This window comes from Oncorhynchus gorbuscha, unplaced genomic scaffold (assembly GCF_021184085.1).
Source record: "Oncorhynchus gorbuscha isolate QuinsamMale2020 ecotype Even-year unplaced genomic scaffold, OgorEven_v1.0 Un_scaffold_2447, whole genome shotgun sequence".
NCBI classification, from domain to species: Eukaryota; Metazoa; Chordata; class Actinopteri; order Salmoniformes; family Salmonidae; genus Oncorhynchus; species Oncorhynchus gorbuscha.
The window spans coordinates 13,590-26,614 of record NW_025746956.1 but is presented as its reverse complement, the minus strand read 5'-3'; the positions used below and the strand labels follow the sequence as shown (position 1 = coordinate 26,614).

The window sequence follows — 13,025 nt, the reverse complement described above, 5'->3', positions numbered from 1 at the left end:
TATATATATTTTTATAGGAGTGGTAATATATATATTTTTATAGGAGTGGTTACAACACACTAATAATGGATCTTTGAGTAGATCAAAGGTTTGATATACACTTGAAGTTGGAAGTTTACATACACTTAGGTTGGAGTCATTAAAACTTGTTTTTCAACCACTCCACATTTCTTGTTAACAAACTATAGTTTTGTCAAGTCGGTTAGGACATCTACTTTGTGCATGACACAAGTAATTTTTCCAACAATTGTTTACAGACAGATAATTTCACTTATAATTCACTGTATCACAATTCCAGTGGGTCAGAAGTTTACATACACTAAATTGACTGTGCCTTTAAACAGCTTGGAGGATTGTATCGCTGCTGGATTTTTCCTGTGCGTTTGACTACCTCTTGTGTGTGTGTTCTCAGGGTGAGCCGTTCAGAGATGTGATGAGGAGGATTCAGAGCATGCTGGAAATACAGGAGAAAGAGTTTGAAAAGGTCAGTACTTTCTTCCCAGTCTTCACTCCCTCCCTATTCCTCCCTTCCCTCTCTCGCCTTCTCTCTCTCCTCCCTTCCCTCTCTCGCCTGTTCTCTCTCCTCCTCCCTCGCCATTGCTCTCTTACCAGGGTGTCCACTAACGATAAACCGAAAATACACTGACAACATTGCCCTCATACCGAAGCCATTTTGATAATGTCGGTAATTTCGATGATTAGGCTACACAAACTGCAGATTTTTTGTGTTCTAAAAACCATTATTTGGTCAACAGTAATGTACAATTAACCTGCTTCCTGCTATGACAGTGTCTGCCCAGTCCTTGGCTGCATTCCAAACACTTAAAAGACACCCTCTCCCCTCAGCCCTCAAATGAAGTGGAAACTCATGATTTTGGATAATGATTTAGGTTTTTAAATGGACTGCCCTTGTCCAGAAATTTGTCTCATCCCGCAATTGTGTTTTCAGCCATCGGTAGCTTGTGGATGCTTTATATGTGTTAGTCAATTATGATTGCATGTCTACTTATATTAACTATATAATTATTCATATACACCTACTAAATCTAGCTAACGTTAACCTGCCTAGCTGGAACTTCTGAATAAGGAAAATGTTCATTTCTACCATTTCCAAATGTGAACCAAACAGAAACATCATTACTTTTACGAGAGTGTTTGTGCCGTCCTGTGCATTAGCAGCACATTTTTCTACACTTTTATACATTTGTTTTTTACTTAAACTTGTATGTTGACTTCTCCTGTATAACCAGAGGGAGTTAAAACCGGCTGACTTTTCTGCGGGATGTACAACCATGGTGAATTGAATTATGGGACGTTTCAGCTGCCTGACGTCAACATGTACACTATCATACGGGGGAGTCCCCCAAGAGCATAAGGCGAGGAGTAGAAACCGTAGACAACGACCTGTCTTAACTATGAGTCTAAAACCCAAACCCTTGTTTCTCTGCTGTTATAGTACCAGGGTGAGGGAGCGTTTTGATACACCTCATACTGACAGTGAGCAACGTTATAAATGGAATTGGGCGAGGAGTTGTTAAAACCCTACTGTTTTCTGTTATTAAAAACCATCTATAGCCTAGCCGATGCTGCTACATCCGAAAGCCATCTATAGCCTGACCTATGCTGCTACATCCAACCAGCCATCTATAGCCTAGCCCTGCTACTGCCTGCCATATCCAGGAGCCATCGATAGCCATCTATAGCCTAGCCGCTATGCTGCTACATCCGTCAGCCATCTATAGCCTAGAAACCCTATGCTGCTACATCCGTCAGCCATCTATAGCCTAGCCGCTATGCTGCTACATCCATCAGCCATCTATAGCCTAGCCGCTATGCTGCTACATCCGTCAGCCATCTATAGCCTAGCCGCTATGCTGCTACATCCATCAGCCATCTATAGCTAGCCCTATGCTGCTACATCAGTCAGCCATCTATAGCCTAGCCGCTATGCTGCTATATCCAGGAGCCATCTATAGCCTACCCGCTATGCTGCTACATCTGCCATCTATAGCCTAGGAGGGATGCTGCTACATCCACCAGCCATCTATACTGACGCTATGCTGCTACATCCGTCAGCCATCTATAGCCTAGCCGCTATTTTTTTTTATTTAAAAAAAAAAATTAAACCTTTATTCAACAAGTCAGTTAAGAACAAATTCTTATTTTCAATGACGGCCTGTTATAACAGTGGGTTAACTCCCTGTTCAGGGGCAGAACGACAGATTTTGTACCTTGTCGGCTCGGGATTTGAACTTGCAACCTTTCGGTTACTAGTCCAATGCTCTAACCACTAGGCTACCCTGCCGCTATGCTGCTACATCCGTCAGCCATCTATAGCCTAGCCCTATGCTGCTACATCCGTCAGCCATCATCATTATAACCTAAACTACTTACCTGGTGAATGCACCAATTTGTAAGTCGCTCTGGATAAGAGCGTCTGCTAAATGACTTAAATGTAATGTAATGTTATAACCAGGAGGGAGGGAGGAGTAGAAACCCCTTACTGACCTGTTATAACCAGGAGGGAGGGAGGAGTAGAAACCCCTTACTGACCTGTTATAACCAGGAGGGAGGGAGGAGTAGAAACCCCTTACTGACCTGTTATAACCAGGAGGGAGGGAGGAGTAGAAACCCTTACTGACCTGTTATAACCAGGAGGGAGGGAGGAGTAGAAACCCCTTACTGACCTGTTATAACCAGGAGGGAGGGAGGAGTAGAAACCCCTTACTGACCTGTTATAACCAGGAGGGAGGAGTAGAAACCCCTTACTGACCTGTTATAACCAGGAGGGAGGGAGGAGTAGAAACCCCTTACTGACCTGTTATAACCAGGAGGGAGGTAGGAGTAGAAACCCCTTACTGACCTGTTATAACCAGGAGGGAGGGAGGAGTAGAAACCCCTTACTGACCTGTTATAACCAGGAGGGAGGAGTAGAAACCCCTTACTGACCTGTTATAACCAGGAGGGAGGGAGGAGTAGAAACCCCTTACTGACCTGTTATAACCAGGAGGGAGGGAGGAGTAGAAACCCCTTACTGACCTGTTATAACCAGGAGGGAGGGAGGAGTAGAAACCCCTTACTGACCTGTTATAACCAGGAGGGAGGAGTAGAAACCCCTTACTGACCTGTTATAACCAGGAGGGAGGAGTAGAAACCCCTTACTGACCTGTTATAACCAGGAGGGAGGAGTAGACACCCCTTACTGACCTGTTATAACCAGGAGGGAGGAGTAGAACCCCCTTACTGACCTGTTATAACCAGGAGGGAGGAGTAGAAACCCTTTACTGACCTGTTATAACCAGGAGGGAGGAGTAGAAACCCCTTACTGACCTGTTATAACCAGGAGGGAGGAGTAGAAACCCCTTACTGACCTGTTATAACCAGGAGGGAGGAGTAGAAACCCCTTACTGACCTGTTATAACCAGGAGGGAGGAGTAGAAACCCCTTACTGACCTGTTATAACCAGGAGGGAGGAGTAGAAACCCCTTACTGACCTGTTATAACCAGGAGGGAGGTAGGAGTAGAAACCCCTTACTGACCTGTTATAACCAGGAGGGAGGTAGGAGTAGAAACCCCTTACTGACCTGTTATAACCAGGAGGGAGGTAGGAGTAGAAACCCCTTACTGACCTGTTATAACCAGGAGGGAGGAGTAGAAACCCCTTACTGATCTGTTATAACCAGGAGGGAGGGAGGGAGGAGTAGAAACCCCTTACTGACCTGTTATAACCAGGAGGGAGGGAGGAGTAGAAACCCCTTACTGAATACTCACTGTGTTCTTTGTTTTGTCTGCAGTTCAAGTTTGCGATAGTGATGATGGGCCGGCATCAGCACATCACTGAGGATGAGTACGAGGTCAACCTGAAAGACTTCCAGCCACAGCCAGGTACAGTACTACTAGCTACTGGTTTTCCAGCCACAGCCAGGTACAGTACTACTAGCTACTGGTTTTCCAGCCACAGCCAGGTACAGTACTACTAGCTACTGGTTTTCCAGCCACAGCCAGGTACAGTACTACTAGCTACTGGTTTTCCAGCCACAGCCAGGTACAGTACTACTAGCTACTGGTTTTCCAGCCACAGCCAGGTACAGTACTACTAGCTACTGGTTTTCCAGCCACAGCCAGGTACAGTACTACTAGCTACTGGTTTTCCAGCCACAGCCAGGTACAGTACTACTAGCTACTGGTTTTCCAGCCACAGCCAGGTACAGTACTACTAGCTACTGGTTTTCCAGCCACAGCCAGGTACAGTACTACTAGCTACTGGTTTTCCAGCCACAGCCAGGTACAGTACTACTAGCTACTGGTTTTCCAGCCACAGCCACAGGTACAGTACTACTAGCTACTGGTTTTCCAGCCACAGCCAGGTACAGTACTACTAGCTACTGGTTTTCCAGCCACAGCCAGGTACAGTACTACTAGCTACTGGTTTTCCAGCCACAGCCAGGTACAGTACTACTAGCTACTGGTTTTCCAGCCACAGCCAGGTACAGTACTACTAGCTACTGGTTTTCCAGCCACAGCCAGGTACAGTACTACTAGCTACTGGTTTTCCAGCCACAGCCAGGTACAGTACTACTAGCTACTGGTTTTCCAGCCACAGCCAGGTACAGTACTACTAGCTACTGGTTTTCCAGCCACAGCCAGGTACAGTACTACTAGCTACTGGTTTTCCAGCCACAGCCAGGTACAGTACTACTAGCTACTGGTTTTCCAGCCACAGCCAGGTACAGTACTACTAGCTACTGGTTTTCCAGCCACAGCCAGGTACAGTACTACTAGCTACTGGTTTTCCAGCCACAGCCAGGTACAGTACTACTAGCTATTTTCCAGCCACAGCCAGGTACAGTACTACTAGCTACTGGTTTTCCAGCCACAGCCAGGTACAGTACTACTAGCTACTGGTTTTCCAGCCACAGCCAGGTACAGTACTACTAGCTACTGGTTTTGCAGCCACAGCCAGGTACAGTACTACTAGCTACTGGTTTTCCAGCCACAGCCAGGTACAGTACTACTAGCTACTGGTTTTCCAGCCACAGCCAGGTACAGTACTACTAGCTACTGGTTTTGCACGGTATGCCAAAACGTTCTCTTTTGAACACTAGAACATGAAACAGGTTCTACACAATTTCTGTTACTTTAGGGGGCTTCTGTCCAATGTCTACGGATTGAGAGGATCCTGCCTGTCTCTTCTCTAGGGGGGTAGTAGCTAGCCAGGCTACTTGTCTTCTCTAGGGGGGCGGTATAGCTAGCCAGGCTACATGTCTTCTCTAGGGGGGGTAGCTAGCCAGGCTACATGTCTTCTCTAGGGGGGGTAGTAGCTAGCCAGGCTACATGTCTTCTCTAGGGGGAGGTAGCTAGCCAGGCTACATGTCTTCTCTAGGGGGGTACCTAGCCAGGCTACATGTCTTCTCTAGGGGGTACCTAGCCAGGCTACATGTCTTCTCTAGGGGGTAGGTAGCTAGCCAGGCTACATGTCTTCTCTAGGGGGGTACCTAGCCAGGCTACATGTCTTCTCTAGGGGGAGGTAGCTAGCCAGGCTACATGTCTTCTCTAGGGGGGTACCTAGCCAGGCTACATGTCTTCTCTAGGGGGGGGGCTAGCCAGGCTACATGTCTTCTCTAGGGGGGGTACCTAGCCAGGCTACATGTCTTCTCTAGGGGGGTACCTAGCCAGGCTACATGTCTTCTCTAGGGGGGTACCTAGCCAGGCTACATGTCTTCTCTAGGGGGGGTAGCTAGCCAGGCTACATGTCTTCTCTAGGGGGGGCGGTAGCTAGCCAGGCTACATGTCTTCTCTAGGGGGGGGTAGCTAGCTAGCAGGCTACATGTCTTCTCTAGGGGGCGGTATAGCTAGCCAGGCTACATGTCTTCTCTAGGGGGCGGTAGCTAGCCAGGCTACATGTCTTCTCTAGGGGGCGGTAGCTAGCCAGGCTACATGTCTTCTCTAGGGGGCGGTAGCTAGCCAGGCTACATGTCTTCTCTAGGGGGCGGTATAGCTAGCCAGGCTACATGTCTTCTCTAGGGGGCGGTATAGCTAGCCAGGCTACATGTCTTCTCTAGGGGGCGGTATAGCTAGCCAGGCTACATGTCTTCTCTAGGGGGCGGTAGCTAGCCAGGCTACATGTCTTCTCTAGGGGGCGGTATAGCTAGCCAGGCTACATGTCTTCTCTAGGGGGGGTAGCTAGCCAGGCTACATGTCTTCTCTAGGGGGGGTATAGCTAGCCAGGCTACATGTCTTCTCTGGGGGCGGTATAGCTAGCCAGGCTACATGTCTTCTCTAGGGGGCGGTATAGCTAGCCAGGCTACATGTCTTCTCTAGGGGGCGGTAGTAGCTAGCCAGGCTACATGTCTTCTCTAGGGGCGGTAGTAGCTAGCCAGGCTACATGTCTTCTCTAGGGGCGGTAGTAGCTAGCCAGGCTACATGTCTTCTCTAGGGGGCGGTAGTAGCTAGCCAGGCTACATGTCTTCTCTAGGGGGCGGTAGTAGCTAGCCAGGCTACATGTCTTCTCTAGGGGGAGGTAGCTAGCCAGGCTACATGTCTTCTCTAGGGGGAGGTAGCTAGCCAGGCTACATGTCTTCTCTAGGGGGAGGTAGCTAGCCAGGCTACATGTCTTCTCTAGGGGGGGGTAGCTAGCCAGGCTACATGTCTTCTCTAGGGGGGGGGGCGGTAGCTAGCCAGGCTACTTGTCTTCTCTAGGGGGGCGCGGTAGCTAGCCAGGCTACTCGTCTTCTCTAGGGGGGGAGGGCGGTAGCTAGCCAGCAGTCCTGGGCAGAGCGTTGCACCCTGGGAAATGAAATGCACTCTGGGAATCTTAGTATGCTGTGTAAATTAGATTGTATTTCTATGTCATGTAGACTATTGCAATATAGAAGCTTTTGTCATTTTGGACCTAAACTATTAATTTAATACATTAAATTATTTAGCTGTTATGAATTATAGGTCTAATGTGATTTGACCCAATATTATGGCCATAGATGAACACATGAACCCTGTCTCAAATTACATGTTATTGTTTAGTCTGCTGAGTTTCTGATATGGGTTTGAATCAGGAACATAGTGTTATATTTTTACAAGAAATGGAATATAGAGGAGAAGATATTCTGTGTTGTGTTGATAACCGGCAGAAAGAACCAAATATCAGCCCAGTGGTTATTCTGGGACTTTTAGCTAATACTGCTAACTACCGCTGCCACTTCTACTACTAACTACCGCTGCTGCTACTACTACTACTGCTGCTACTGCTACTACTACTACTGCTACTACTACTACTACTACTACTACCGCTACTTCTACTGCAACTACCGCTGCCACTTCTACTGCTAACTACCGCTGCCACTTCTACTGCTAACTACCGCTGCCACTTCTACTGCTAACTACCGCTGCCACTTCTACTGCTAACTACCGCTGCCACTTCTACTGCTAACTACCGCTGCCACTTCTACTGCTAACTACCGCTTCCGCTTCTACTGCTAACTACCGCTGCCGCTTCTACTGCTAACTACCGCTGCCACTTCTACTGCTAACTACCGCTGCCACTTCTACTGCTAACTTCTTCTACTGCTAACTACCGCTGCCACTTCTACTGCTAACTACCGCTGCCACTTCTACTGCTAACTACCGCTGCCACTTCTACTGCTAACTACCGCTGCCACTTCTACTGCTAACTACCGCTGCCACTTCTACTGCTAACTACCGCTGCCACTTCTACTGCTAACTACCGCTGCCACTTCTACTGCTAACTACCGCTGCCACTTCTACTGCTAACTACCGCTGCCACTTCTACTGCTAACTACCGCTGCCACTGTTACTAGTACTACCAACTACTAATACTACTACAACAACTACCACCACCACCAGGCTTCCTCTCTCTCAGAATGTTAACTATGTGCTATGGTATTGTGACACTACTACTATCACTACTGCTAACTACTACTACTATCTACTACCAACTACCACCACCACCAGGTTTCCTCTCTCTCAGAATGTTAACTATGTGCTGTGGTTTTGTGACACTACTACTACCACCACCACCAGGCTTCCTCTCTCTGACTGTTACCTATGTGCTGTGGTTTTGTGACACTACTACTACCACCACCACCAGGCTTCCTCTCTCTCAGAATGTTAACTATGTGCTGTGGTTTTGTGACACTACTACTACCACCACCACCAGGCTTCCTCTCTCTGACTGTTAACTATGTGCTGTGGTTTTGTGACACTACTACTACCACCACCACCAGGCTTCCTCTCTCTGACTGTTACCTATGTGCTGTGGTTTTGTGACACTACTACTACCACCACCACCAGGCTTCCTCTCTCTCAGAATGTTAACTATGTGCTGTGGTTTTGTGACACTACTACTACCACCACCACCAGGCTTCCTCTCTCTGACTGTTAACTATGTGCTGTGGTTTTGTGACACTACTACTACCACCACCACCAGGCTTCCTCTCTCTGACTGTTACCTATGTGCTGTGGTTTTGTGACACTACTAGGACCACCACCACCAGGCTTCCTCTCTCTGACTGTTACCTATGTGCTGTGGTTTTGTGACACTACTAGGACCACCACCACCAGGCTTCCTCTCTCTCAGAATGTTAACTATGTGCTGTGGTTTTGTAACATCCCTCCTCTCCCCTCTAGGTAACATGTCCCACCCTCGACCCTGGTTAGGCCTGGACCACTTCAACAAAGCCCCGAAGAGAGGTCGCTATACCTACCTGGAGAAAGCTATCAAGATCCACAACTGAGCAACCCTCCTCTTCCTCTCTCCTCTTCCTCATCCCTCTTCTTCCTCTCTCCTCTTCCTCATCCCTCCTCTTCCTCCTCTCTCTTCTTCCCCCTCTCTCTTCTTCCCCTCTCTCTTCTTCCTCCTCCCCTCTCCTCTTCCTCCTCTCTCTCTTCCTCCTCCTTTACCCACCATAACCACAGACTGTAACCAACGAATTGTCTGTGCCCCACCTCTAACACCTTCCACAGACACACACCGTGATGTCTCCTGTCACACGGATCCATCCATCCATCCATTAGCAGGCTGCTGATGATGATGATGAATACTATACCACCCCTTCCACCCAAACCCCCTCTCCCCATTCCTCCCCCCACCACCGCCCTTCTACTGTTTTTGAGGCTGTTAGGTTTTTGGCTTCTCTAACTCCGACTGCCTATTTTTGTCCGGATGAAAGAAATGAAATTGGAAGAAAAGGACAGGAAGATGAACTTTACTTTTTCCTGGTTTATTTTGTTTTTGTTTTTAATAATAAGAGTTGTTTCAAAATGTAAAGAGCGTTGCTGCGTATAGTGGTGGTGGGGGGGGGGGCAGAGAAAAGAGATAGACGACATCGTTAGCAGAAACCAAGAAGGATGATTTGGTCTTTTTAAAGAAGAGAACCAGTTGCAGAAGTGTTGAAGCTTGAGACTAGTAATTCCTGATGTGATCCTCTTCATATCCCCCCTTCTCCTTTAGTCAACTAGTCAAACTGTTTCCATCTTTAAAAAAAAAAAAAAAATCAGTTTTTGTCTTTTTTTCTGCAATATCTTCTTGTATAATAAATTTAAAATCCACAGCAACTGTTTAAAATAAATGTAAAAAGAGAAGAAGTGGTCTGTACTTTCATCTCGCACGTTGCCACTCCATATCAAAGCCGTTTCTCAGGTCTGGTAAATGGCAACTTTGGTCTTATGATTTTAACGTTGTCCTTCCTCTCCTCTTTTCCTGCCCTGTTATGTTCTCTCCATCCCTGAGGGTTTAGGTTGGGCTGTACCACCTCTGGGGTTTGTGTAGGGGGAGTTTGACTGAGGGTTTGTGATGGGCTGTACCACCTCTGGTGTTTGTGTAGGGGGAGTTTGACTGAGGGTTTGTGATGGGCTGTACCACCTCTGGGGTTTGTGAAGGGGGAGTTTGACTGAGGGTTTGTGATGGGCTGTACCACCTCTGGTGTTTGTGTTGGGGAGTTTGACTGTCTGTGATGGGGAGTACCACCTCTGGTGTTTGTGAAGGGGGAGTTTGACTGAGGGTTTGTGCTGGGGAGTTTGACTGAGGGTTTGTGCTGGGGAGTTTGACTGAGGGTTTGTGATGGGCTGTACCTCCTCTGGTGTTTGGGGAGTTTGACTGAGTAGCGCTGCTTTAGTAGGAAGCTTCGGCCATTAGTGAGCCCTCTGGTTTCACCATATATATACACAGAACCAGTGTTACTATAATTATTACTAGAACAACAAACACACTGACCTTTTTTCTTAAGCACAGATGGAATGCCCCCGGCCCCCCCTCCCTAAAAGCCCATCATAGGTGGCTCTGTGAAGAGATTTGAAATTGTGTGTATATATTTAAAAAAACACAACAAAAAAAAACATGAGAAACACAGAACGATGTTATTGGTTGGCTACAAACTGAGAAGATTCAGGTGTTCATATTTCTTGTGGTGTTTTTGTTTTTGGGGATTCCTTGATTCTTTAGATTGTTGTTTTGGTTCTGTTTTCTCCTGTTTTTGTTTTAACTAACGGCACCCGTTGGTTCTGATAGTGATGTTAAGGGTTAAGATAACGAGCTGCGCTACTGACCGGTGGGATTAGGGTTCAGAAATGGTCACTTCCCCCCCCAAAAAAACTCCCAGGTTTTCCACACATCCCAGTTGGAGGATTCCAGACTACCTGCGTATACTCCTCTGATTCAGAGGAATCATCCAACAGGGATTTCTGGGAAAACCCAGGGAATTCTGGGGGGAAAAAAGTTACTGGAGTTTTGTCACCCTAGATGATGAGATCAGGGCCCGTTATCCACAAAAAGTCTTTGATTTACGAATGCTGATCTAGGATCTGTCCGTACAAGCTTATTCCTTTACGATCTAAAAGGCCAAACTGCTGCTAGACCAGCTCTACTATCCTGAGCCTCTTGGTGGATACGGGCCCTGATCAACGCCCTTGTTCCTCCTTGATTGGGTGTGTTTCCAGTTGAAGCTCGTCCCTGTAGCAGCAGTGTACCACAACTACTCCTGTATATTGCCTTTTTTTTGTTTTTTTTTTGCTGGAAAATGTATGTTGAATAAAATTTTCTATAAAAACATGTGCTGCTCACTGCCAGTCCCATCTGAGTCGAGTGAAAACCAGGTTTTATATGGAGCCAGTGGACAGAACATTAAGAACACCTCCATGTGCTGCTCACTGCCAGTCCCATCTGAGACTAGTTAAAACCAGGTTTTATATGGAGCCAGTATATAGACAGAGCGGACAGAACATTAAGAACACCTCCATGTGCTGCTCGCTGCCAGTCCCATCTGAGTTGAGTTAAAACCAGGTTTTATATGGAGCCGGTATATAGACAGAGCGGACAGAACATTAAGAACACCTCCATGTGCTGCTCGTTGCCAGTCCCATCTGAGTCTAGTTAAAACCAGGTTTTCCACGATGTTGACTGACCAGGTGAAATACTTTTGATCCCTTATTGATGTCGCTACAATCTGTGTAGATGAAGGGGAGGAGACCTGGTTAAAGATGAGGGACCTGGTTAAAGATGAAGGGGAGGAGAAAGATGAAGGGGAGGAGACCTGGTTAAAGATGAGGGGATTTTTAATCCTACAGACGACTGAGACATGGATTGTGTCTGTGTTGCCATTCAGAGGGTGAATGAAAAAGACAAAAGATTAGATGTGTTTGAACGGGGGTATTGTAAGTAGGTGCACCAGTTTGTGTCAAGAGCTGCTGTTTTTCTTCTTTTTTTTCACACTCAACAGTTTCCTGTGTGTATCAAGAATGGTCCACCACCCAAAAGACATCCAGCCAACTGGACACAACTGTAGGAAGCATTGGAGTCAACATGGGCCAGAATCCATCCCTATGGAACACTTTCAACACCTTGTAGAGTCCAATGCCCCGAAAAATTGACACTTTGTAGAGTCAACATGGGCCAGCATCCCTGTGGAACCCTTTTGACACTACGCTCCATATACCCAACCAATTGAGGCTGTTCTTAATGTTTTGTACACTCACTATATACTGGATGTATATGTTCAAACAATGCTGAGAGGGACAGCACCAGGACGAGCACGTTGTCTTGTTGGCCTACTTCCAGAAATATACCGATTTATGTTTAAAGAAAATATAGTGGCGTTGTGGTGTGGATGTACAGTGTATTCAGACCCCTTGACTAGTTCCACATACTGTTACGTTTACAGCCTTATTCTATAATTGATTAAATATGAGTTTTTCCTCAGCAATCTACACACAATACTCCATAATGACATCACAATACCCCCATAATGACATCACAATACCCCCATAATTACATCACAATACCCCCATAATGACATCACAATACCCCCATAATGACAAAGTGAAAAAAGTTTTTTTTTTTTTTAAATGTTTGCAAATGTATTAAAAACAGAAACATCTGGTCTCGAAATTGAGCTCAGTGGCATCGTGTTTCCATTGATAACCCTTGATGTTTCCTTAACTTGATTGGAGTCTACCTGGAATTTAGACTCTACTTGGAGTCTAAATTAAATTGATTGGACATGATTTGGAAAGGTGCACACCTGTCTATATAAGGTCCCACAGTTGATAGTGAATATCAGAGCAAAAACCAAGCCATGAGGTTGAAGGAATTGTCTGTAGAGCTCCGAGACAGAATTGTGTCGAGGCACAGATCTGGGGAAAGGTACCAAAAAAAATTTGTTTCAACATTGAAGGTTCCCAAGAACACCGTGGCCTCTTCCTAGAGCTGGCCGCCTGGCCAAACTGAGCAATCGGGGTGACCAAGAATCCGATGGTCACTCATGACAGAGCTCCAAGATTCTCTGGTCTGATGAAACCAAGATCGAACTCTTTGGCTTAAATGCCAAGCATCACGTCTGGAGGAAACCTGGCACCATCCCTATGGTGAAGCATGGAGGTGGCAGCATCATGCTTAGGGGATGTTTTTCAGCGGCAAAGATTGGGAGACTAGTCAGGATCGAGGGAAAGATGAACGGAGAAAAGTACACAGAGATCCATGATGAAAACCTGCTCCAGAGTGATCAGGACCTCAGACT

The 13,025-nt window shown here is 46.7% G+C and overlaps 1 pseudogene; it reads left to right on the top strand.

The window, feature by feature from the left end:
• The window catches only part of LOC124025780, a 60,525-nt pseudogene extending 50,933 nt beyond the window's left edge, over window positions 1-9,592 (top strand).
• Window positions 9,593-13,025: the final 3,433 nt, after the last annotated feature.